General features: G+C 42.0%; 2 protein-coding genes across 3 annotated transcripts in view; one reads left to right on the forward strand and one right to left on the reverse strand.

The window, feature by feature from the left end:
- Positions 1 to 24,806, forward strand: part of gtf2f1 (general transcription factor IIF, polypeptide 1) — a 176,430-nt gene that overhangs the window by 124,741 nt on the left and 26,883 nt on the right. The window lies entirely within an intron of this gene.
- LOC133422068 (protein phosphatase 1 regulatory subunit 29) overlaps positions 1 to 24,806 on the reverse strand; it is a 116,466-nt gene that overhangs the window by 82,709 nt on the left and 8,951 nt on the right. The gene's annotated exons all lie outside the window — the stretch shown is intronic.

Consider the following 24,806-nt stretch of genomic DNA (forward strand, 5'->3'; position numbering starts at 1 on the left):
TCACGTCACTCTTCTTTGAGCTGCTTGCTAAACGCCATCATTCCTAGTGGCCCTTCAGCTGCTTTAGTACGAAGGGGCGGCGAATCAAAACTTGTTACTAGTCGACACCTTACTCCAACACCTGTTGTTCAGTTGTTACCATCTGATCATGGAGGTACATGGAGCTGTACCTTGATATAAATTGTATAAAACCTAATATGTTTCTTAGTTTAATTAAAAAAATGTTTATCTAATGTCGAAAAAATGTTCATCTGATAAATGCATCCACATTTAACGAGCTAGAATAAGAAAAGTATTATCTATCTATCTATCTATTTGCTCTTCCTCCTGTCCTACTCACTTATCCTCACTCTTCTGTAGTTTACCTGAATTAAAACACCGGGCCAGAAAAGCAGGACAATAATCATGATGACAATTATGGCTGATGATGCATCAGAAGGTAACAAGGTGGCAGATGGCTCAATCTGCAAGTGACTCTATATATAATGAGGCATTATGTTTCAGAGCAGGACACCTGTCATAAAAGACCTCCAGCCGTCAGCATGCAACACATGTGCCATCAATTAACAGTTTCTACAAATAACCATCAAAGAAAAGTGATAAACTTAGTGCGCTACTTTTACAGTCCATCCCTTCTGGTCCTGCTCTTTCCTCTCTGTCTCTCTGTATCTGTCTCTTTCTGTCTTTCTCTCTCTCTTGCAAGCAAACCCTCTCTCCTATAGAGAGTCTATCTTGGTTTGGAGGAGCCTGGGTGGCTGCCCCAGAATGAGTTTAGCATGTTATCTCATTCTAATAGCAATAACACTGGGCTGACCCTGGTACCTTTCTTCCTGGACAATTAACAAATATGTCTGCATTGGATGTGATTATACGGCAAAGAGCAAGCAAGTGGACTACAACACACTCACTGTACACACTAAGGACAACACATCTAAATCGGCTCCTACTTACAGTAAGATATAACTCGGAAGTGACAGGGTACAGTCAAAGTACATCTTATCCTGGGACCCTGCAGACGCTAAAAAGCACAAGCACTTATAATGTAGTCACACAAACAAGCAACACTAACTACTAGAGTTAATCTTAACACGGAAAAGTCTGCAACAAGTGAAGAAAGGATAGTGGAAGTTGGTATCATGATGCGCTGCAGGGAACACACGAGAATGTCCTAAATATGTACACTAGACCTCTGTGCAGCATGAAGTCATCCAACTTAGGTCTTTCTAGTCTCCTTTGATTCATATTTTTGTGTGCACACAAGAAAAAAGAGCTGAGTGGTATCTGTTTCCTCATCAGTTGATGATTATATAATCTTTACTTACCTTTTTCCCTCTGAAGTGCTGAAGCATGAATGTCAGTTATGTTACCTTTTGTAATTTCCCTCAACTGTTAAAAGTGTAACACTGACCGATTTGTTTGGCTGGGCTCTAATTCTATATTTATGTAATCTTATATGTATGCAAGGGTATTGTAAAGTTTCAAGCATGATATATAAAACCAGCAAGAACTTTCCAAACTTTGACCTGCAAGTTTTTTAAGCGTCTAACCCAGATGAAAACTAAAAAGGTTTGAGCTGCAGCTGCAGCTTCTGCTATCGCTTGTTTGCTTGACATGATATTTATAACACCACCCCCCAAGAAAACAAGTTATTTTGAGAAACTTCCACTGTATGAGGAGAGTTTGCATACTTGTGTTTGCTTCTCAACTCACATGCAACAGTGGAGTGGCATATGATTTGCTGAAGTGCAGTAAAAGACTATATTTTTCCCAACTTTCCGTAGTTTGTAGCCATTTCTGCCCCAGTCGTGTATTTACATCAACATGAGCACAGCACTGGCTATTCAATAATGTAGGAAAGTGATATCACCTGTTTCAATCCAACTCCTTATGTTCAACCACTGTGCGCTAGGCATGCTAGATGACAAACTATGTTGATCAATGAGAAGAAAATGCAAATCTGTAAGGGACTTAAATAAAATATCTCACCTGACATGCTGTCTAATCTTGCATGAATGGTAAATCTTGCTGGTACTCTTTCCGTCAGTCTGAATGAAGTCATGAGGAATAATAACAGAAAACTGAACGATCTCTGAATGACTCAATGTCATTGCTTTGACAGATAATATTATGAATCTCATGTCTGCAAGGGGCTATTACGGTTTTTGTCCAGTTCTTTAAATACAAGGTGATGTCTGATAAAGGCTAGGTTATGGTTGAAACTTGTTACTGATAGGCATGAGCTGTAAAGACTCAGGAAGACTAAACTAAAGAAAGCATCATACTTGTTGGTTTGCTGTGTTCTGTTAAAAGCAACAAATGACATTGTAATGCCTGGAATTCTCATATATATCATATATATATATATATATATATATATATATATATATATATATATATATATATATATATATATATATATATATATATATATATATACAGGGTCATTAAAAAAATACACAGCCAGAGTACCCTCAACTTCATATTTTGTTGCACTACCTTATGGGGCATCACTGCAATCAAGTAATTTCTTTAATTCTCAACTGCAAAAACAGCCTCTATAGTAATATGACTAATAGTTCTAAATCTAGTCAGAATTGTTTTATATTAAGCAAAATATATCTGCCAATAGGGTGATAAAAAATGTCTGAACTAGAATTAAAAAAAATAGCAAAATAGTCTTTTAACTTTCTGGAAACAATGCATTTTTACTTTCTTAAAAAATTGTTTTTGCAGTATACACTTGTAACAGGTACTTTGGTCCACTTCACATGCGCAAACTGCTCCAGTTATCTCAGGTTTGAAGTATTTCTTGTCCAGACAGAATGTTTCACCTCTTTTCACAAATGTTCAATCAAATGTTTTGTCCTCAACCATTCTTCGGCATTTCTGACTGTGTTTTGGATCACGATCCTGTTTGAGGACCAATGATCTACAACTCAGACTAAGCCTTTTTTTAACTTGGCAGCACCAAAATGCCTTGATAGTCTTGAGATTTCCCTTTTCACTGCACGGATTTAAGACACCCTGTGCCAGACGCAGCAAAGCAGCTCCAAAAGATAAGACAAACGTGTTTTTGTGTCTGTGAAGATAAAGCTTGTTATGACTTCTAAAAAAGCCCACTTTTGTCACATCCGTCCAAAGGACATTCTCCCAGAAGCTTTGTGGCTTGTCAATATTCATTTTTATAACTTCCATTTTTTTTTTTTTTATGATTTTCTTTCATTAGAGGAGTCCTCCTCAGCCATTTGGCTCAAACAGTGATGGATGGTGTGATCTAACACTAATATACCTTGATCTTGGAGTTCACCTCAAATCTCTTTGGAAGTTCTTCTGGGTTCTCTGGTTACAATTTGAATTAATTTATCATCGATTACCTCTTGCAGCCACGTCCAAGGAGTTTGGCTACAGTCCTGTGACGCCTTCATTTGTGAATGAAATTGGCTGCTGCAGTCACAGGAACATCGAGCTGCTTGGAGATGGGCTTATAAACCTTTACCTTTGATATGCTTGTCTAGAATTTTATTTCGGATCTCTAACAGCAGAGTGACGACTTTTCACCCTTTAAATAGTTTTGGATCAGAGAAGCTGAGTATTTCTCTTGCCTAACACTTACCATGATTTTATGTACACATATTAAAAAAAAGAGAAAAAGCCTGAAATGTGATTTGAATAGAGGATTAGTGAGACAGTTCACAGATGTATGGCCCCAGCTACCCGTTTTAAAAGTTGTTTTGAATTTCTTACAGCATAGGACAATTCTATACGATTTCAAAACATACATGTCACACGTTTTTTACATTGACAAATTATTTTGTAGCTTTTGGACAGCAGTATTTGTTATTTATTTATTTATTTATTTATTTATTTATCTGTTTTATTGTGAAACTCTTTTACACAATATAGACCAACATGTTCTGGAGTGAGACTACGTTCATGTTGGTGACCCATGTATGGTAATGGTGTAAATGTTGATATCAGTCAGTGAAAACTTGCATAATTTCACTACAATTGTCTCTCTTGGCCTCTCTTGGTGCCTGAAATCATTTTTCTTTGATAAAGTTCTGTGGGATTTTTAGCATACAATATTTTTCAGAAGAATAACAAATTAAGGGTAGGTTTGCTGTAGTATTTATTGCCATAAATACTGTTTATAAATGTGCTTTACAAAAAAAAATGGTAGCAAGGTAGCAATTATGATTAAATAAATAAATAACATTTGCGCTCAAATCAGGGAAGTCTAGACAAAGCATCCCAAACTGGAGTGAAAAACAATGTTAGGGTGATGTATTAAGTCTGGGCATAAGGGGGGATCTACAGCACTGAATATTGTCTTAAAAGCTGTGATCTCATCACAGAAGGAATTCTTTAAAGATGATCTATTCAAATCATGCATTAAATCCCCAGACAGAGATATGGTAATATGACATTATTGCACAAAATGACAATGAGTTTCTCTGTATTTCATACAAGCAGCATGTGCCTCACTATACCTGGAATCACAGACAGTCTATGCCCGGCGGGCATGTATTTTCCACACTGTGACAGAAAAGGAAAGAGAGCTACAGGCAGGTACACTCGATGTTGGTTGAGAGCCAACCAGCTCAGTTGTGTTGCAGATATACAAAGTTTGTTTTTCACTCTCTATCTCTCAGGAAAGAGGTGCAAATGAGGCTGGAGGAGTTGAAGAAGAAGTTGTCTCCTGTTACTATAGCAGCAAACTGCTGCTGCTTCATCTACAACCTCTGGCAGGTGAGGAGGAGGGATCTTTTTCTAACGAGTTTGGCCCAGAGGTTCTTAAACAATTTTTATAACAAGCAGACCATTTATGAAACAGAGGATTTCCAAAGAGAGAGCAACAGAAACACGGGACACCATGAGAGCTGAAGAGGTGAAGAAGATGGTATCAGATAGAGAATCAGAACACATTTCAAAATCAACTCTTTTCACACATTAGGAGCAGAACGCTTTGAGATATGACATGGTATATTTAATCTACAACAAATCTTTAGCTGTATTAAAGTTCATCAAAGACTGATATTCATGCTCAGATTGGGAAGTCATGTTGTACTAAATTCATTTTATTAGATGTTATAAAAGCCATTTTGTGCAAATGATCAGTAGGCATACAACACACCATGTGTTTTCATTCATTTAAAAATGAATACATTTAATTCATTTTACTCTCAAAATAAACATCAAAATAAGGTAACTTTATCTGAAAATAAAATTATTTTCCATGCTGAACCTCTAATGTTTCAATAGTGCAGACTATACTGTCTGAATGTTTTGTATAAAGAAAAATAATGCAGGACCTTCCTTTTAAAACATAATTTTATGTTGCTATAGTAACTCTTTTACTTTAAAAAAGGAATAGGCAGTGAGCACCTTTACCACATTATGGTTGACAAAACTTGCGGGGGCAAAGGAATAAATTAAGTAAAGGACTTCTATAACAAGAAAGCAGTGAATCACAGAGAAAGGAATGGTATTTTCAGATCCTTTCACAACTGCTGTAATCAATGGCAATAAGTTTTGCACAATCCTGCGGGTATTCAGCTGATTTCATGTCAAATATTCAGCCTCTGTGACACAATGGGAAGTAGGACTCCTATCTAATATTACAGAAAATAATCTTCAATTATTGCAAAACAAAAAACAAAACAAAAAACTTGCCTGTGAATAACAGTAAAATGAAAAAGAATTTGATCATCTTTATATGTGTCAATGTGGAAATGTAGCTTTTGCATGTGTCCTACATTAGGTTTCGCTTTCAGTTTTGGCTCAGTTGCATTGAAAAACAAGTGCAATAAGAAACACGCAAGACAAGGAAAACAGACATAGTGAGTTGGGAAATGGATCGTGCTTGTGAACCAATAGAGGAAGCAGTTGGGATTTCACTTCAGATTTCACACCTTGGGTACAACATTAGTGTATCACAAAATATCACAGACATTTTGATTGGTTCGTTTGCTGGATACAAGTTAAATATGAAATAATATATAAAACACTACTATGCTACTTATGCTTATTCTTTCTATTTTCTTTAACAGCAGATGAAATTAGACATATAAAGAGTTTAAAACGACTTAATATTTTCTTCTTCAGTTCATTGACAGCTTAACAAGCCAGGTAGTTCAAAGAAGGAGCTTTTGGGACATTATGAAGCAATTGTATATTTCTTTTACAATTATGTAGAAGTGGAGGAAGATTTAACCTTGCACCTTTTCAAGTATTTGGAGTTTTCATTTTAATTGCAGCTATTGACTTCTGTACATACAGGAGTTAGGAAGCTGCAGAGTCAGTTCTTCAGATGTTCTATTACTAACAGGGCTGCTCCCTGGGAATGGGTGTACTTGAAACACTCAAAGTGGCAAGTAGCAGATGGATAATGTTGGTTTTAATCGGAATTAGATCTTTAAAGATCTGATCTTTCAATTATATCTTTCTTTCTTTTTTTTTCTAAATTTTTATCCCTGATTTTTTTTCCCCTTTCTTCCCCCAGTGCTCCTACCTAAGTCAGTCCCGGGCATCGCCATCCTCTACCAACCCCCGGGAGAGCCACACTGAGCTCAGGTCTCCTCCTTAACCTGAGGAGTGAGCAGGCCGCTTCTTTTCACCAGACAGGGTGGGGTTTCTCCGGCCGGACGTAGCGCGTGAAAGGATCACGTTGTTCCGGCCAGATCCTCCTCACCCCATCTGCCCCGGCTGGCCAGAGGGGGCAGTGTATAGCCCAGGACTGTTGCATGTTTTTGTGAGGGTAGCTCACATTGCTACCCAAAAGAGAGAGAAGGGAGAACATGCAAACTCCACACAGAAAGGCCCTTTCGCCAACCCCACCAAGGGTGTGCCATGGGGGAATCGAACCCAGGACCTTCTAGCTGTGAGACGTGCCCCACTGTGCCCCACTGTGCCCCATGGAATTAGATCTTTCTAATGGAGACTGGCTTTTCAAATATGACAAATATGTTTATTTTTGCTTTTAATACAACTCTACTCAACAATTTTCGCTGGTCTTAGATGAACTCTGTCAGAAAGAACCTTTGACTTCTTTCACAAAGGTCGCAGAGAGGTGGTCTCGGCTCGCTTCCATTCGAGACGTGGAGCGGTGCGTTTGGAGTGAGAACATAATCGACACAGCAACTCCATTCATTGGCAACACATTGCCACATAGCATAAAAATACCATATAAAATAGTCAAAATACTATGAAAAATAGTCAAATTACTACCATGTTAAGAAAATAGATGATCTTAACTATTAAACAAGCAAAACAATAATACATAGCTTATTAACTGACCCTGTACAGAAGCTTTCTGGTCATTCATTCTGAGCAGTGACCAAATTAAATGTGGGCTATTGTAAACAGTTTTTGGGGATAGAAATTAATGAGAAACATGTGCCTGTCCAATAATTGCGTGATCAGTGACATATGAAGTTCTATTTGAGTTTGTTTTATAAGAATGTTTTTTTAGGTAGGGTTTGCCTCTTTATTATGAAATGAGTGCAAAAGTAATGACATAATAAATTAAAAAAAAAAAAGTTTTCTTTGTCGTTCATTAACAACCCTGAACCATGGTTGTATCATTGACCACCATTCACCACCCTGAACCACCCCCCAAACACAACCAGAACTAACTCAGACAGAAACAGAACATCCCCAAATACATTCAGAACCACCGCGAGGACACCCAGAACCACTCTGAACACAAGCAGCAGCAAGTAAGAAGTTCATTAAGCAGCTGCAAGAGGCAACAAATGGGCAGTTGGGCATGCACATATTAAAATTTCCCCAAATCTTCTAGTTGAATATTGTTGTATATTGTCACGAGTGGCGGAGTTTGGGTATAGCGTGGGTTTTACCATTCAACAACACCTCATCCTTCCCATCAAACAACTCTAATTCTCACTTTTATTGAGCCAAGCAAGCCTACTGTATATGCCCCAGAAAGCAGAGTAAAGTCACAAACATCTTCTGAAGAACAGCCTGACAGCTGTCAATCTCTGAGTGTGGGCTGTACATGGCGCTGAAAACTCAGACAGACGGGCTGAATCAGGTCCATCTTTGATACAGCTTAAATATAAAATAAACACAACTCTATTCTATTCAGATAGATATAGAACCAGCGGTCTATAACATCATTTTTGAGCTTTATAATAGAGAATAGATTCAGTGGTCACAAGGCACATTCAGGCAGGTGGTCAAAGCTACAACATTCTGATAAAGAGATTTTTTTATGAAGGTTACACTGACTCACCAATGGCTTTCTCTGCTCTGGCTGCCGCAGTTTACAGTCGACTCCTCCACAATCCTTGGCCCGAACAAAATAATACAGGTAACATGGAAAACAAGGTAGCGGTCAGAACACTGTTCAAGCTTGGTCTTTTAAAGTTTTGCCATCCTCTCCTTCATGGTGGCGAACTTGCCGACTACTTTCTCTGTATCGATGTTAATGTCCCGCTCAACAGTCAGCAGTGAGGTTAGGCGGTCTGGCCTCATCCGTGCACGTACGCAACTAGGAAAGGCAGGACTGCATGGGTTTTCAGATCCAACTCTAACTCAGAATTAGGGTTGCCAACTCCCTGAAAAATGAATAAGGGACACCTCATCAGCAGGGCCGGCCAACCCAATTGCCTTCACCCTTCCTGGCCTGGTGAATTCTTTAAGCCCCTTTTTTAATGAATGAAGAGATTTTTTAACTATTTGACTCAAACCTGAATTGAATTAGATTTTTGAATGCCATGAACACATGGAAAACAAATTATTATCTAGCAATTCACTCACACAAGTCTCGTCATGATTTAGTCATCAAAGAGCTATGTTTATATCGTCACTTTCTTGTTATCCTCTTGAAAAGAAATTGGCTTCAACCAAATGATTTCATCATCGTTGATGAAAACAACACCGAAGCCAAGTATGGATTGGTAGATGAGTTGAAACCGGTGATGAAGTCCTCTGGTGTGGAGGGATGTCCAGCTTACTAGTTTATACAGGTCGCAGTGGTGGGTTGTTAAAGGAAGACCTGTAGCAAAAAGGATGACTGAATGGTGGATAGTGGAGAGACTGATCTGACAAATGTCCAATAAAAAATGACCACAGACCCTGTGATGGCCTCCTGACCTTTCCTCTAGTGCTGTCACAGCTTGAATAGTCCCATCCACAGCATCACAGGGTATGGAAAATGAATAAATGGGTGTGACCAGATGTGTGGCATGGACCAAATTGGGAAAACTTTTGATGCTAACCCTGCTTCTGATGTGTATTTATATGAAGTTTTGTTGAAGGTTCACAGAGTAAGACTGCTCTCAATGCTTACGGTGAATGTCCCGAGCCGACTCACACAACTGTTCACATCTTCGTATTTCACTCTGTTACGTAGTTGCATGTCTCACTCTCCCCGAAGTCTTGTTCAGCTTGTCCCACTCACAATCAAATCAGAAATGAGAAGGTTGAAAATGAATCAGTCAAAAGTGCACCTGAACACAAACAGCCTTACTCATAGCTAGATGCAGTCAGCAGTTTCATATCCCCATGAAAACACTCTCATTGGTGGGTTACACAAGTGGCTCACACTATCGCAGAAGATTTACAATGTAAGTAGATTTTAAAAGGCTGTAGCTCTTTTGCCGTGATACAGAATGGTGGAAGCAAGATGAGGAATGAATGTGAATAGATCAGATTGGGCAAGAATGATTGTAAAGGAGAAGGGAAGAAAGAGTAGGACTGAGGTGCAAACGTCTGTCCACATGCACATATTCTCCATGTGTGTAGATGGGAAACACTGAGATGAAAGTTGATTTTAAACTGATAGCAGACCACACATGGATAAAACTCAGAGATGAGAATGAGTGTCAGAGTTTACCAAAGTATCCTTTAATCCTCTCATTGCCTGACTTTATCAACAAATGTCCCATATACAGATTTTATTTAATTTCCTCAAGTTGTTTTGCTTTGTTTTTATTATTCGTATTCTTGTTATTTCTCATTTTCAAGTTATTTCAGTGAACATTGTGAGTAGGGGTACCAAAGATTTGTCCATGTGTATGTATAAAAACGCCACCCTTTTTTTTACTGCCACTCATTGCCGCTCAAATTAAATGGTGTCTTCTGTTTTCTTCCTTTGGTTTCCAATCCTAAATTGGTAAAGGCATGGTTGGTTTGAGGAGATAAGTTTCATCTTCACAATTCCTTGTCCTCTGTTTCACAAAGCAGAAACTTCCCAGATAGCAAAATATGAATGAATCAACGTTAAAATATGGTTAGACAGAAATATTGAATCCATGTTGTAGCCAGACTGTGGCAGGGTGCAGGATTGGGGCGTGGTCTGCAGGGGAGAGAGGGAGTGCAGGGGAGTGGCGCACAGGTGACGCGGCTGGAACAGCTGACGGTACACAGGTGAATCTAATCATTCTCTGTGTATTTCAGTAGGTGTGCGGGCCCTGGAGACGGGAGAGGACGGACGCAGAGCGGAGCAGAGGTGCAGCTCTGCGGACGGTGCAGAAGCACAAAACTCGAGAGAAATTAAACTAAAAAGAAATAAAGATATTTCTGAACGAAACCCCGGTATCTGCTGTCTTAGTGACCCCCGTAGCAACTCGCAGTGCTACAGTGGCGCCCAACGTGAGGCACCAATGACAGCAGAACGCGGAGGAGAGATGGAGCAGACGGTGGCGGCCCTCGCCCAGGCGATGACCGAGATGTCGGCCGCGCTCCGGAGCCAGGGCGAGCGGCAGACGGCCACCCTGGATGCGCTGGCGGCGCAGCAGCAGGCAGGCAGGGGGGGTCGCCCGCCCGCTCCTTTTGCGGGGGTGTCCCTACAGAAGATGACGGAGGCGGACGACCCCCTCGCATTCCTGGACACCTTTGAGGCGGTGGCGGAGGCCTGCGATTGGCCGGCGGCGGAGTGGGCGGTGCGCCTCCTGCCGCTCCTGTCAGGGGAGGCGCAGATGGCGGCTCTCGCCCTCCCAGCGGCAGCACGCGCCACCTACGCCCAGGTGCGGCGGGCGGTGATGGACCGGCTGGGGCGATCCCCGGAAGACTACCGCCGCCGGTTCAGGGAGCTCAAGCTGGGGCCGACGGACCGCCCCTACACCTTCGCTCACCAGCTCCACGACGCGGCGGTGCGGTGGCTGCGACCGGACGACACAGGGGGGGAGAAGCGGCTCGTACAGCAGATCGTCCTGGAGCAATTTGTGCAGGGGCTCCCCACCCGGACGGCGGCGTGGGTCCGCTGCCATCGCCCGGGGACCCTGCAGGAGGCCATCACCCTGGCCGAGGACCATCTGGCGGTCCATCCGGCGGCCGCAGCAGCGACGGGACCCGCAGCGCGTCCCATTCCTGCGCCGCGCCGGAGGTTCGCCGCTGCAGGGGGTCCACCAACTACCACTAACACCTTTCCTTTTTCCCCTCCCCAGAGCTCGCACACGGTTCCGCCCGCGCCAACTGACCCTGCGGGGGCCCCTCAAACGCCTGGGCAGGGCTGCTGGCGGTGCGGCCAGCCCGGACACATCAGGCGGGACTGCCCGCTGATGGAGGTGGGCCAGGTGATCCGGGTGGCCGGTCCGCCAGCATCCTCCCCGGACTCAGGAGGGACATACCGGGTTCCGGTAAGGATCCGTGGGGGTATACACTCGGCCTTGGTGGATTCTGGCTGCATGCAGTCGGTAATTCACCAAAGCCTGGTGCGACCCGAGGCTTTGATGAATGTGTCGTCCTGGGTGGAGGTGGTGTGTGTTCACGGTGATGTGCATAAGTACCCCGTGGTACCAGTGGAAATTCGACACAAGGGGAAAAATCATAGAATAAAGGCCGCGGTTAGCTCCCGCCTTTTGCATCCTCTGATTCTAGGACACGATTGGCCGGGGTTTAGAAATTTGGTGAGTCAGTGTGTGGGGATGCAATCACGGCAGACAGGGACATGCGGTATGTGCGCTGTGCTCAGTGGTGACGCGAGGTCGTCCGACGCTGCAGACGGAGAGGGAGAGGGACCCGCGGAGGCTCCGGCGGAGGCTCGGCGGGACCCGCTGCACTCTATGGAAGATTTTCCACTCGAGCAGTCTCGTGATGATACTCTACGCTCAGCCTTCGACCAAGTGATACAAATTGATGGTCACAAGGTGCGCCCTGATGCAGCGCTCACATATCCGCACTTTGCATTGAATAGGGACAGGTTATATCGAGTGAGCCGTGACACTAAATCTGGCCGGATTATTACCCAGTTGTTGGTACCAAAGAACCGCCGGGAAATGGTTTTCCAGGCGGCTCATTATAACCCGATGGCTGGTCACATGGGGTGCGACAAAACACTGGCCCGCATAATGGACCGATTTTATTGGCCGGGCATTTGGGGGGAGGTGCGCCGCTGGTGCGCCTCCTGTCCCGAATGCCAGCTAGTTAACTCCCCGGCTGTGCCAAAAGCACCTTTGCAGCCGTTGCCATTAATGGAGGTTCCATTTGAGCGTGTCGCCATGGACCTCATCGGTCCATTTCAGCGGAGCGCACGGGGATATCGTTTTGTACTAGTCCTGACGGATTATGCAACACGTTATCCAGAGGCAGTGCCGTTGCGCACCATCTCGGCAACGAGTGTGGCGCGGGCGCTGCTTCAGGTCATCTCCCGCGTCGGGATCCCGAAAGAGATTCTGACGGACCAGGGCACTCAGTTTATGTCACGAACACTGAGGGAACTTTACGGATTACTGGGCATTACGTCGGTTAGGACCTCCGTTTATCATCCCCAGACGGATGGTTTATGTGAGCGTTTTAACCGGACGCTGAAGGCCATGATCCGTAAGTTCATTCACGAGGACGCTCGGAATTGGGATAGGTGGCTTGATCCCCTGCTGTTTGCAGTGCGTGAGGTTCCCCAGGCCTCGACAGGGTTTTCCCCTTTTGAGCTGCTGTTTGGCAGAACACCGCGTGGGGTTTTGGACCTGGTTAAAGAAAACTGGGAGGATGGTCCAAGCCCCAGTAAAAATGAGGTTCAGCACGTCTTGGAGCTGAGAGCCAAACTCCATACACTGGGGAGGCTGTCACGGGAGAATTTGCTCTCAGCCCAGGAGCGGCAACAACGGCTGTACAACAGAGGAGCCAGGCTGAGAAATTTCACTCCGGGAGATAAAGTGCTTGTATTGCTGCCCACTTCTAGCTCCAAATTACTCGCCAAGTGGCAAGGGCCCTTCGTGGTCACACGGCGAGTGGGGGACGTGGACTATGAGGTGGTGCGTCCTGACAGGGGTGGAGCGACACAGTTATATCACGTCAATCTCCTTAAAGCCTGGAGGGAGGCGGTGCCGGTCGCTCTGGTGACGCAGGTAAGAGAGAGAGATGAGTTGGGGCCTGAGGTGCCAAAATCGGCGAATCCAGCCTCGCTCGCTTGTGGGGACCAGCTCTCCGGGTCCCAGAGGGCCGACCTGGCCTCGTTGCAGCAGCAGTTTGCTGATGTGTTCTCTCCCTTACCAGGACGCACGAACCTCATAGAGCACAAGATTGTGACGCGCCCAGGGGTGACGGTGCGCTCACGTCCCTATCGTCTGCCTGAACACAAACGCAAAGTGGTGAAGGCCGAATTGGACGCCATGCTGGCAATGGGGGTAATAGAAGAGTCCCACAGTGGCTGGTCTAGTCTCATCGTTCTGGTGCGGAAGAAGGACGGGTCTATACGCTTCTGTGTGGACTACCGCAAGGTGAATGAGGTGTCACGTTTTGACGCGTACCCGATGCCTCGGGTCGACGAGCTCCTGGATCGGCTGGGCACAGCTCGCTTTTTCACGACACTGGATTTGACCAAGGGCTACTGGCAGATTCCCATGTCTCCAGAGTCTAAGGAGATTACGGCTTTCTCCACTCCGTACGGTTTGTACCAATTTCGCACACTTCCGTTCGGCTTGTTCGGGGCCCCTGCCACGTTCCAGCGTCTCATGGACAGAGTGCTGCGCCCGCATGCTGCGTATGCTGCCGCCTATCTAGATGATGTCATCATCTACAGCGACAGCTGGGCGGAGCATGTGCGGCAGGTGGGTGCGGTGCTCAGTTCACTGAGACAGGCGGGGCTCACGGCCAACCCGAAGAAGTGTGTGGTTGGACGGAGGGAGGTACGGTATCTGGGGTACCACTTGGGAGGCGGGCAGGTGCGTCCCCAGGTAGATAAGACAGCTGCGATTGCGGCCTGCCCAAGACCCAAGACCAAAAAGGAGGTTAGGCAGTTCTTGGGGCTGGCGGGGTATTACCGGCGGTTCATTCCGGACTTTGCTGACCTGTCCAGCCCCCTGACTGACCTGACCCGAAAGGGTGCCTCAGATCCGGTCCAGTGGACGGAGCAGTGCCAGCAGGTGTTTGAGAGGGTGAAACAGGCCCTCTGTGGGGAGCCGCTCCTTTATACTCCTGACTTTTCTCTCCCTTTATTTCTGCAGACTGATGCCTCGAACAGAGGGCTGGGGGCCGTTTTGTCCCAGCAGGTGGAGGGGATGGACCGCCCCGTGCTATACATCAGCCGCAAGCTGTCGGAGAGGGAGGGGCGGTATAGCACGGTGGAGAAGGAGTGCCTCGCCATTCGGTGGGCGGTCGGGTCCCTGCGCTACTACCTCCTGGGACGCCCATTCACACTCTGGTCGGATCATGCTCCCCTCCAGTGGCTCCATCGCATGAAAGATACCAATGGGCGGATCACACGTTGGTATCTGGCTTTACAGCCCTTTAATTTCAGAGTGGTTCACAGGCCGGGGGCTCAGATGGCGGTCCCTGACTTCCTCTCCCGCTCCGAGGGGGGGGGGAGTTGGCTAGGCCGGACGGTCCCCGGCCTGAGTCGGGCGATGGGGGTATGTGGCAGGGTGCAGGATTGGGGCGTGGTCTGCAGGGGAGAGAGGGAGTGCAGGGGAGTGGCGCACAGGTGACGCGGCTGGAACAGCTGACGGTACACAGGTGAATCTAATCATTCTCTGTGTATTTCAGTAGGTGTGCGGGCCCTGGAGACGGGAGAGGACGGACGCAGAGCGGAGCAGAGGTGCAGCTCTGCGGACGGTGCAGAAGCACAAAACTCGAGAGAAATTAAACTAAAAAGAAATAAAGATATTTCTGAACGAAACCCCGGTATCTGCTGTCTTAGTGACCCCCGTAGCAACTCGCAGTGCTACACAGACATTATAGAGAAAGTGGTTGGCGACAAACAGCAAATGTTGATTCAGCATGTAGTAGACGTTGGCATTAAAATTCAACTACAAAATAACCTTGATTCAGTGACATCTTTTCAACATTGGTTAATTGGCTGGAATTGGATGATTGTTTGATCCACAGTTACTCGTCAATGTTAACCAAAAATCTACCTTTTTGACCATAATTCAACATCGAATTAACATCTTTTGCTATCTGTGTATCTTGTAAAAACTGTGAATTTGGCTCAAATTTGATCTTTTTATGTGAGCGTCAGTGAATTCCTGAATAGGATTACTGATGTAATGGTCTCCAGTTCAATAAAAAAATAAATGAATAATGATAACAATAAAAACAATTACTTATATAAATGTCAAATAACACTGTTAAAATACACAATTGAATAAATTTGTAAGCAATTGTAAACACAATTGATGACAGTCTGTACTATTTACGTCACCCCACAAAGAATGTTTCCTGTTACAACGTTCACCCACACATAAGAATAAATTAGTAACTTTGAAAAAAAATTCTTGTTAACCGTTTTATGGAAGACTGACGATAAAAGGCAATTTTCTGAAGAGCTTCAGCATAACCAAGGGATAAATTGGGGAGCAGCTCTCCAGGGGCTCAGCTTCGGTACATATACTTTGTCATCATGGGTCACTTATCCTCAAGTGTCTTCCGCACTTTTCTTTTGCTTAATCGGATACAAAGCTGTCATTTTCTGTGACTGCTAGTGAACACAGCATTCAGGCTTGGTCCGTCCCCCCTGAATTGGGCTTTCAAGCACTATATTTACCGGGCTCAAGTGTTGATACACAACGGTTATGATGTGAGGCTCATCAAAACAAATCCACACCTCTGCAGTCCTTCAAACAATCCTTTTTTCCCTTTTTGTCAATGGCTTTAGTAAACAGATCAGCAATGTCAGCCGCTTCCTTAAGTCAAAGATGAAAGACAGACAGCTTGACAGCTGATTGTCAGGTAGGTGTGGAGATAAAAAGGGATAACAAGACACAAACTGCTGATATCCATTGAAATACCATGTTTAGAATTGATAAAATGATATACTGTTTTTTAAATGCAAGACCCGAGGCAGGTTTTCTCCATTATCTGTTTAAGGAAGCCAGCTGGAGTTTTTTATTTTCCTCTCACAGGAATAAAATTAGTTTACCAAGCTTTTGAACACTCTCATTTTCACATGGATAATGTTTCTAGCTTCTGAGATAAATGTAGAAATGTGTAAAGCACAGAGAAGGAAACTATTGACCTTTTTCAAAAGTCACGTGTCAATCAATTCCAACTAATTAGTTCATATTTCTTCATATCATTACTCTAGCATCAAGTGGAAACAAAATCATTGCCACTATTTAATATGGATACGCACGTAAGGCAAGACTTTGTTGTTGTTGGCAGACACATGGCACACCCATTGTACCTCTAAAACCACAAAAGAATCAAAAAATCCCCCCTGAGTATAGTTTGTGTAAAAAAGACAAGGTCAAACATGAAGGTCTGACCTTCATGTTGTGAGGGTGGTTTGTCGCAGTAGAAATAAATACATTTTGCAGCATGACTTAACTTGGATTCTTTCTAGCAAAATATCAGGATCTTCTGTGATTTGACATGATGCTCTGGGCTTTTCTAGTAAATTTGAGACCTAAAACATGACTGCATGTCCCCAAATAGAATTCAGAAGTCACTCTTGGGTCATCCCAGAAAGGTCCTCCCAGGCATTTGGCATTTCTGTAAACAATACATATGTATAATATGAATATTTCTGAAAAAGCTGGTTGATTTTTGTGGGCTTTTCTATTCTTTATTCCAGCTGAAAGAATCTGCATGTCCACCAAAACAAAGCCTCTCATTGATTTTCCTCTTAAAATGTTCCCATCGTCCAAACTCTATTTCATTCAAATTGTTAAACACCTTGTAACATGCTTCTGTCACACATTTATTTTCGAATTGTTATAAGTCTTTTTTTTTTATAAAAAAAAAAATGTGAGTCAGTATGAGAGTGAAATAACAACACTCTCACGAAAGCCTCATACTACAGCATCCAAGCAAAAGATTTAACACCAGATCTCCAAGGCGATGGTACCCATGCCTCCTCAGATGCTGTTTGTTTGGTTGTTAATCTGCAAAAGTAAAGTGTGAACTTTGTGGCCAAACTACCGACACAATACAAGGGTAGGCTTGATCACCAGACCAGTTTTTTCAATATTAGTTTCCATATTTATAGGTTTCAGCCATTTAGTGCAGTTTGCTAGTGGGAGAAATGTGGCCTCCATCTCTGATTATGTCTTTGAATAAAGCATACAATGATTAAGATTTTTTCAATCTGACAGTAAGGTATACTTAAGCACACATGTCATCTCTATACAACAAACGATTACTAACATCAAGTTGTTTCCCTCTGGCATCATAAATTAAGTTTGAGACATGTGGTTTTGACTAGATTGGGCTCTAGTCAGATTTAGAATGCTGTGTATAAATAAATAAAAAATATTGTCAAATTAAAGCAAAGAACAAATGGACTTCCCCTGCCTTGTCTCAACTGAGAACGAGGAGAAATCAATATTATTATTGATTGAGGGCAGAAGTAGTATTTGTTTGTGTTTTGACTGCTTCAAGCCTGCAACTTATTAGCACTTTACATTTTAATCTTCATGGCTGTAGACTTTCAGACCGAAAACCTTTAACAAAAATCAGCAGGCATGTCAGCATGAACCTCTTTTTTGTTTCCTCTTTAGATATGAATCAAGGTATGAGGCACGGAAATGTAAACTACGTAAAGGTTTTGTCATATTAGGACACGATAGGGGCTGGGGAAAGCAGCCAAAAGCAGGCTGCAGGTTATGTTTGGAGATCTAATCTCTAATCCCCTAACATAAACTTGAATCATTCTGCTCAGATTTACCCCAGGTGATTTATTCGGATGGACCCTTAAAAATACAGCTCCATCCAGCAATAAAAAATGCAAGCATTCTTATCATTCTGTGTATAACATTATAACCCATAAACATGGGTATTGACTCAAAGGTTTAAACCTTTTCAGTTGTCTTTATTGGTTCACTACAGTTCACTCCTCATGGCTGGGAATTGAGAATTTGGGAAATGGGATTTTTTTTTTTTTCATGTTAGTAGAATTTCCTCCTTTTGACGAAATATCAAATTGGCAATAGGGGTGGGCAAAAATATCGATATGGCAATATATCGCGATACTTTTCCAGCCGATTCAATATCGATATTTTTTTTTTATATCCCCGATTTTTTTCCCATTCTATCACCCAGTGCTCCTACCTAAGTGACAGTCCTGGGCATTGCCACTCTCTACCAACTCTGGGAAGGCCCTGCACTGAGCTCAGGTTTTATTTCACGTTTTATTTCATTTTATAATTTATTTTTTATATAACACAATTGCCTGTCCTTAAAAAATGAAAAATAATGGACAGAGGTTTATTTATTTATGGATTTATATCTATACTGACTGATCACTGTGCCTGTCCTTGGTTTTAGTACCCATCTTTCTTGTGTTTATTATCATTTGCCACATAATTAAAGCAACCTCATACTCAATTTAATGTTAATTTCATATGATGTAAATAATATGAAAAACATATACAAATATGTTGTAACTTTAGCTTGTATAGTTATAATAAAACATTGTTTTGACTCAGTTTGTCCCATGAATTGTCACTATAATCTGATGAACGTGCAACTCGGATTTTAAGATCCATCACTATCATCTGATGTACATATACAACTTGGATTTTAAGATGTGTAATGCATTTTTAAATTTTTCGGTGAACTATGAAGAATATAATAATCGGGATATCGCATAATCGGGATATCGCAATGTGTATCGTATCGTGGCTCAAGTATCGTGATGCATATCGTATCGTGAGGTCCTTCCCAATACCCACCCCTAATTGGCAAGTATAGCAAGTTGCCCAGTTTCGTCTTTTTTACTGAAATGTAACAAGACTTTCGAGCGTTTGTATCGTTTGGGCGCCATGTTTACTATTGATTGCTATGCAACACAAGCTATGCAACGTAACAACGTAGCAACACACTGTAATCGAAAAAGGGAATCTTTTGCAAAGGCATTGAAACACTGGGTATCGGTTCCCATCCACACTTGTCACCATACATGTGTTGCCAAGGTTGTCTTTGCACTCTCCATCATCATTCATACTCGACCATCATTGACTGATACCTCATGCTTTTCCATGTCTCTATCTTTTTTGTTAAACCCTTTGCAATTGTTGATTTACTACTGGATTTTTAGACTGTTTTAAAAAAAGTGTTCTCTCTCTCAGTGATGCTTCTTGGCTCTCAATGAAATAATTTTCATGGGTTGCATTGAGTTTTTTGTACTTTGCCTGTCTGTTCTTGTGTGCTTGGGGTTTTGTCCTCCTCTGAGCTATGACGCGCTGTGTAGCGAGACGGCGAGAGTTGATCTCTGAAGAGGCTAAAAACAAAAGAGACTTGTTTGGTTTGGTTTGATCATCTCACCACACTGCTTCCCAAACGTTGCTGCCCAAAGGCTTCAGGCTTTGCAGGGTTTTTTGTTCCTGCCATTAAAAAGTTTAAGATGCTTTCCACCTTAGTTCCGTTGTTTTTGTTTAATAAGAACATTTTAAATACAGGAAGAAGGTCCAGTGTTGTGGTTTATTCCAGTGTACTGTTGTCATGTGTGGTCCTGGGGATTCTTTTTGTAGCGTGCATTCTTCATGCTTACTAAATACTTTCATGTGAAAATGAAGTGCTGCTGCAGCCGGAGAGAACATTTTAATGCACTCAAGTTGCAAAAGACGCAAAACAGTAGAGGATTTTGTGTGTGTTAATCATACAGAATTTATACATGATTTATCCCAAAGAAACAAAAGTATACTTCATAAATAACCTCAAATCTTGCAAGTTTATGGTTTTGTCCTGGCTTTTCTTTTCTTTCCTTTTTTTGGTTATCACAGATTCTCACTAGAAACACCATACCTGTACCAAAGTTTACAATTCATTAAAATCAAGACTACCTGTTTTTGCAGACCTCAGTGATCTTGCTTCGGTACACAACAGTTAGATTAATGCATTTACAGCGTTCACGCTGGACAAAATTGACCACGAGTAGTGTAGCAAACGCAAGTTCATTTTATCCAGCCTGAAGCTTGTTCTGAGTGAAAGCACCTTCAGACAAGAAACAAAACAAACCAAACAATAATGTTTGCCTGCTATTGTACTTAGAACACTAAGCGAAATAGATGACTTAGCACCACAATACAGCCTAAACTGGTCTTTGAGATAGACACTTGGTCAGTGACTTAAAAGTTGTCTTCATGTTTTATCTTACCAATCCAAAAAATATCAAATTGTATCTTTTGTGTCAGAATCTTCTTTTCCATTGCATGATTTTGTATGGACATCTTCCAAGTTTTTGGAATCCAACTTAGAAATATAGTGTTTTTTTCTCGACTCCTGTTCTGAGATTTCTCTCTTAATGCTGCTCTTTGTAGCACCATTTCTATTTCCATCCGTCCGTTTATTTTCAATATCCTCTTCAGGGTCAGCTAGCTTGCATGTTAGGTTGAATCATCAATCAGCCTATCATGCATGTGTTTGGACTGTAGGAGGGAACTGGAATTCAAGGAGAAAGCCCACTCAAGCATGGAGAGGACATGTAAAAACACAAAAGCATCCAGCGTATGAACTGGGATCTTTTTTTTCTTGTGAGATGAAAGGTCATTGAGAACCACTACACCATAATTCTGACCTTTTTTTTGTTGTTGTTCTTGTGACAAAAGATAATTCCCACAGTGATAGCTTAAAAAGTTAAATGTTGTCCTATTAAAAACTGATTTTCAGAAAAATATGTTTAGCCTGGGCAGATCATTTTAGTTAATATGGGAAATTTAAAAGGTTAATATTGGATGGTGTGGATAAAAAGGAAAAGTGCAAGAAAGAAAAAGTAACATTATGCAAAAATAAATAAATAAAAATACTATTAAAAGAATAGAACATGTAATCAATGTAATCAGTGTACTTTATATGCCAAAAATACAAGCCGTGGCCCCAATTATAATACAAACAGATGCTTTAGTAGAGTGCGCTGGCATGTGCTCATCTAACTCAACTGTGCTTAGCTGTAAACATGCACGCTCACGTGCAAACACAGACACACCCACAGGGGGAAGGGGAGCTGGGTAAGCTGTACTTTCTCTCTGTGGAACTGCAGATGCAGAATGGGTGACGGAGATGAAATATTTATTAGCAGATCTTAGCAGTCAGTTCTAAGAGAAGGAGAGAGAAATGAAAAGATGGATAAAGAGAAGGGAAGAAGATGTTCAAAAGGAAAAGCGGGCAAAGAGAAAGAGGCCAATGGAAAGTGTCAGTATGTGTGAGTAAGAGGCAAAGCAGAGTGATAAAAGCAGACAGAGAGAGAGAGAGAGAGAGAGAGAGAGAGAGAGAGAGAGAGAGAGAGAGAGAGAGAGAGAGAGGGAGAGAGAGAGGGAGAGAGAGAGAGATGAGTGTGCAGCACAGATGCCAAATGAATCTAGGGCAGTTCAAAAAAGAAAAAAAACAAGGCATTATTCCAAAATCCACTTGGTACGCATGTGCAAGTATTTGTGTGTATGTGTGTGTGTGATAGTATTTTGTTGTGTTTTAGTGTGCTTGTGTGTGTGACAGCTACAGCTGAATACAGTGTGCAGCATCCAAAGAAAGTGTTAGACTTTAAAATACCAGTAGAGGTATCACATACTTTTTCATGTTTAACAGTTACAGTGCCCCTGCATTGCTCCTACTCTTCTTTTTTTTTTGTTTCCTCCTCATCAAGCTCCAAGACTTTGTATATGTGAACATGGGCGTGGGTTAAAAAGGGCAGGGGGTTGGCACAAAGCAAAGATCATGGCAGATGGCCTCTTTACTTAACACACATACATAAACTAAACACTAAATAGATATATACACCCTCAAAAATTGCACATTAAGTGGAGCACTCAACACACACATACATCACTGCAGATTTCTCCAAATAATAGATGCCACCACCTGCACCCTTTTGCACATATTTAGCCTGTTATATACAATTGTTGTTTTATCTGAATGCCGTATTGTGTCCGTTCATTTATGGGTTTAGTTAAAATTTTGAGTTTGACTGCAGTTTGAGTTTGAAAATGTCCTATTCAGTTAAGAGCGCTTTTTCCTCCATCAATCACAGATATCAAATGGTTGCAGTTAATTTGACTCAATCAACATTGTACAGTATATCTCTTTTATTATGTCCTTATCCGTCAGCTTCTCTTTTTTAGATAATGATATTCATTAAGGCTACACTGAGCTGAAAATATGATTAAGTCCATTCTCTACTGGTGCCAGAAAAACACCCCGAAAATAGCTATCCTAGAAGAAACAGCTGTACATTCTGAGTCATATTCTGCTTATTTTGCTCATGAAATTTTTAAATCCAAAATGAGTCCAAAAGCTTCACTTCGGTGATCATCCAACTACAGCTGGATTAATTTTTGTCTCTTTTTATAGCCAACAGCTAATGGCGCAATATGATCAGAATGCTAAGTTTCATGAACTACAGATGGTCATTTTTTTACTTGCACACATTTATCTCTAGAATGGCTACATTTTATTTACTTACTTCACGTGAGTTGTTCTCTTTTTAATGAATACTGATTAATTAAATATTACATTAACTTATTGGGCCCACTTATTGTATTAACACAGAAAGTAGTCTTTCACTTCTGAAGGTTTTGTATCAGGTTATAAAAAAATCAATGCGTAATTATGCATTATTTGGTCAACAACAACTAAGAAGCAATACAAGTCCGCACTCACTGCATACATTAGGGCATGATAGACAAAACCTGTATACAAGCAGAAGTTTGGGATATTTGTTGTTCTTGAACATTCTGGTGCGAGTTAAAACAATCTCAAGAGGGAAAGAAGTAAGCAATAATAGAGAAGCATTTGTTGCTGCGCGTCAGTCCATAGACGTTCAACTATCCCCAATTGAGAAATATTATTCAGATTTTTTTTTTAAAGATTATGTCTATAAAATACTATGATTTCTACGTGATACATTATGTCTACTGGTTTGACACAGAGGCAAGTGAATCAGAACGTTCTCAGCACAAAGCATTCTCACCAAATGTCATTTAAACATCATCCACTTGTGTAGGACTCTGTAGGGGTTTCAAATGTGATCTGTCATGAGCTAGGATTTTGGTTGGTTTGGGTTTTCATGAGGTTTTTGAGTTTAGTGTCTTGCTTTTTTCTACACTTTTTATTTTGTCCTTATAAAGACTGTAATCCAGTTTACTTTTATCTTTGCTTTATCTGCGTTCCTGTGTGTGGACTGCTTTGCTTTACTTTGCTTTCTGTCTTATTTTGAAGTAGCTGTTTCTCAGTTCCTAATACACCAAGTTTGGGCTTTTTTTGGCAGTTTCTGCTTAGCAAGTGAGACTCAGGAGAAAATACTTCAGAGCTCAGCTAGCAGGCTAAGAGGCATTCAAAAAGGAATACCATTTAATTTAGCATAAAATAAACACTCCAAACATGAATATAACTTAGAACAGACCATGAACTCCTTTGGTAAATGTGTTTATAAGTGTAATTTTATAATATGTGTTTTTAATTGGTTTTATGCCTTTTTATTTCAGCTGTCACAAATAAAGTTTAGTGGGGGTGAAAAGAAGAATCTAGAAAAACATCAAAGGATATCTTAAAATAGACTCAATCTTGTTTAACTAACCACAAGTTTAAAGTTAGAAGAACTACTGCGTATTCTCCCCAAAAACATGCTCCACATTCTGTTACACGGCAATTGAGATTTTTACTCATTTCTCTCCGGCTATTCTTTGTGCTGCAGAGATTTTTTGCTGTTTGAAGTCAACACAAGTCTCCACTGGATTCATTCTGGATAAAGTAGTCGGAGGAAAAACACATCTGGACATTTCGACTGTGCATGGGTAGATGCAGAAATTTAATTGGAGCAGTACTTTGGTTCCAGGGTCGCCCTTTCCTAAACGCAGAACACCTGCTGTTCGTAGGGCCTCATCTTCCAACGGGGGCCACATTTTGGACAAGGGGACGCATTTGCACAGTAGCGCATATGCACATCCATTGTGCATATGCGCTATGAGAGAAAAGAGACCTCTAATCTGACCGCGCAAGATTGGCGGCACTCGACATCAGGGGTGTGTGTGCAGGCAGTCTCTTGCAGAGCTGCAGAAGGTCAGATTTCAACATCTCTTTCAAAAGACATCACGAATCAGGAACGAGCAAGAGAAGAAAAAAAAAGGCAAAACACAAGGAAACTCGTGCTAAACGTGAAGGTGGGTGTGTTGTTGAAATAAAACTTTGTAACACAAACACCTAAGCTGCCACTCATTAGATAGTAATCTCTGTCTAGACTGGATGCATTTATAACATTTATTGGATGCCTTGTTAACACCCTGTGCGTTCACCTCTGTTGAAGAAAAGTGGTAAAATGACCAGTTGGTGGTATATAAGCTTTACATTTTAGTCAATATATTGGCTATAGTTTTATATCAATTTAGGTTGTTAAGAAGTTTTCAACCTCATTGATGACTTTGCACCCAGAAAATAGAGACATGTGCATCTGCTTTCAGTTTTTTGTGGGGGATTGA

The sequence above is a fragment of the Cololabis saira genome, chromosome 21, assembly GCF_033807715.1.
Source record: "Cololabis saira isolate AMF1-May2022 chromosome 21, fColSai1.1, whole genome shotgun sequence".
Classification (NCBI taxonomy): Eukaryota; Metazoa; Chordata; class Actinopteri; order Beloniformes; family Belonidae; genus Cololabis; species Cololabis saira.